This window comes from Hippopotamus amphibius, chromosome 7 (genome assembly GCF_030028045.1).
Source record: "Hippopotamus amphibius kiboko isolate mHipAmp2 chromosome 7, mHipAmp2.hap2, whole genome shotgun sequence".
NCBI lineage: Eukaryota > Metazoa > Chordata > Mammalia > Artiodactyla > Hippopotamidae > Hippopotamus > Hippopotamus amphibius.
Window position 1 is genome coordinate 120,769,687 of NC_080192.1, and position 3,194 is coordinate 120,772,880.

Here is a 3,194-nt window from a genome sequence, read left to right on the forward strand (position 1 = left end):
GGATTCTAACTGTCGCTTAGTATTTGACCTCTGAGGATTGCTTCTTTTCTTGCTAGTTAAAAGATGTATTTTAAAATAGAGTTTAGAATACATCCAACATTTTTAGTTGTTTTAATCAGGAGAGACATTCAATATATCCAGTCTCCTAAATTACCAGTGACAGAAGTCTAATCCTCTATTATTGGAATACCAATTACTTTTTATTATGAATACTACTAAATCTTTGTGCATATCTTTAAATAGATGTATAAGAATAATTCAGTAAGTGAAATGATTGGCTAAATGTCATGTATATAGTTAAGACCCTTGATTTTGTACTAATAAATTGACCATAAGTAAGTTTTATTAATTATACAGAGCCAACAAAATAGGATAGGAAACTAGATATAATTATTATTTCACCATTTTACTTTTGAAACATGGAAAACTAATACAATGTTAATATCAGAAATCTAATTTTAGGGAGTTCCCTGGGAGCTTAGTGGTTATGATTCCAGGCTTTCACTGCCATGGCCCGGGTTCAATCCTTGGCAGAGAACTGAGATCCCACAAGCCTCACACAGGGTGGCAAAAAGAAAAAAAAAATCTAATTTTAACTAATCTAATAAGTAAAAACAAAAAACAAAAAAATTAAAAGGATGAGAAAGAGAAAGTTCTGATTGCATTACCAAGCCATGGAAAGATACTGTATGGGGCTGGGTGATGGTCCCTAAATAGATATGTCCGTGGCTTAATCTTCAGTATCTCTGAAAGTTATTTTATCTGAAAAAATGAGTATTTACCAACGTGATTAAGTTTAGGATCTTGAGAGGAGTTTACCCTGGATTTTCTGGGTGGACCCTAAAGGTAATCACATGTAACCTTATAAGAGACAGATTAGACCAAGACACATCGAGGGAGACACACACACACAAGAGAAGGAAGTAATGTGACCACAGAGGCAGAGACACTGAAATGATGCGGTCACTGGTCAAGGAATGCCAACAGCCATAAGCTAGAAGAGGCAAGGAATGGACTTTCCGATAGAGCCTCCAGAGAGAATGTGGTTCTGATGACACCTTGCTTTTGAACTTCTGGGTTCCAGACTATGGGACAATGTTTCTATTTTTTTATGCCACCCAGTTTGTGGCAGCTCTAAGAAACTAATACTGGTAGGCTTTAAGAAAAATCCATCTTTCCCTCTATCTTTTGTCTTTTTTCTATAACAAGTAGATAGGTTCTGCTCAGTGTCTGGCCTCTGTTGTAGATGATGAGGATGACAAAGATGGCTCATTTTATGTACTGCCACAATTTTACCTCATTGAGGGCAATGACAAATCTACTGGCCCAGACTCTCATGTGCTTCATTGAGTGTCCCCAGAACTCTCCTAAACAAATAGGCAAACTTGAATTTTCTGCAGCTGTTTTCTATGTCATGTTAAATTTTTAGTCTTAGTGAAGAGACTTGTTTCAAAAAATGTTCCTGTGATTTGCAATTGGTATTGTCTAGATAGTTTATTCTCTGAGAGAGATTATGATGTGGCTCTTTCAGCATCTACCAAACATACATGGAGTTAGTATACACAGCTGACTATGAAAAAAACAACTGTGAAGAGCTGTAAGAAAGACAGACTACAGGCAAATCATTTCTGGAATTTCAGTTAAATAAAATCCCAAGAGATCTTGGTATACTACACAAAAACGTAGTTGAGGAGGAGACCTTGATCAACCATTACTATTAATTATGTTAAGTGTCATGCCTGGCATTCTCTAATCATGACATGAACAGAATGTACGTTAGAAAGGTGTAATGATTTCAATATATGTAACCTATTATACTTAGAAGCAGAAACAAAGAAAAATATGTAAAGCGTGAGGATGGGATGGATTGCACTGTAAACCATCAGATAAAATTTTGTCTCAGACTTTGCTGTCTAGCAGCAAATTTTACATTCCAGAGGTGAGCTAGTCAAAAATGGATAAATTTCATGCTTCACATAAACTACAGCGACGATTTCAGAGATCTAGAGAAAAGTCATATAACATTCTGAGATACACTTAGCAGATGAGAGAAGTGATATACTAATGACATCAATTGAATGGCAAGTTGTGTGTAAAGCAGCATAAAACATTAGCTTGGAATTTGATGTGCCAAAACTATGAAATTAAATATAATAATAAATAAATCTGAGAGCCATTCTATCTCCAAAGCAATCCCTGCATTTTTCAACAAGAGAAATGATAGTTCAGTACATGACTTCTTTAGGAAGGCGTAACAAAATTCTTGAACTCTCAGATCTGATAGACCAGTCAATTACGTAGAGAGAAAAAAAATCCATGCAAAGCTGGTATTTTATTAAAGGAAATGATTTTTCATGATAAAAAAAATTAACTCTTAGCTACATTTAACAAATGTGTATCTCCAGAAGTATGACCACAAAAGTAAAAAAAAAAGAAACCATGTTAACTCTCTGGAGGAGAGGCTAGAAGGGTGAAAATTGTGTTCTTAACTTGATTTTAGATATGTTCAAAAATAAGTATATAATGATATAGCATATAGAGTCCTACGAAAAGTGGATGCTTACATTTTTTGACCCCTGTGTCTAGAACAGTGTCTAGATCTTACATTTTTTGTTCAGTGGAATTTACTGTTAAATTACATAGGGACTCATAGAAGGTCAAAAGATTTGGTCTGTCTGCACCTTTCTCCCGCAGCCTGTGGTGGAATGGGCGGCTCTGCTTATACGATGTCAGTCAGATTTAAGCTAAGGATATTCACTTCATCTGCTGAGTATTTTCAAGCATCAAAATTTCTGGGTTTCAATAAACCAAACATTAAGTTAGTGAAATGACTCACTTTTCACTTGGCTCTGTTCTTTGGCATTGTATAAATCAAGGGTTGGCAAACAATGATTTATGAGAGAAACTATAGTCCACAGGTTAAATCTGGCTTGGCTCTTATTTTTTTAAATAAAATTTTATTGGAACACAGCCAGGCCCATTTATTTAGGCACTATCTATGTCTGCTTTCTTGCTATGACAGCAGAACTGGATCCATGCATCAGAAACCAAATGGTCAAGAAAGTTGAAAATATTTACTCTATGGCTCTTTACAGAAAACTTTTACAATCCCATGTTCTATCAAGAGTAAATTGCAAACCTTTTGTTCAGATCTCTTAAGAAATAAAGCAAAGTAATGCTGAAAGTTAGGTCCT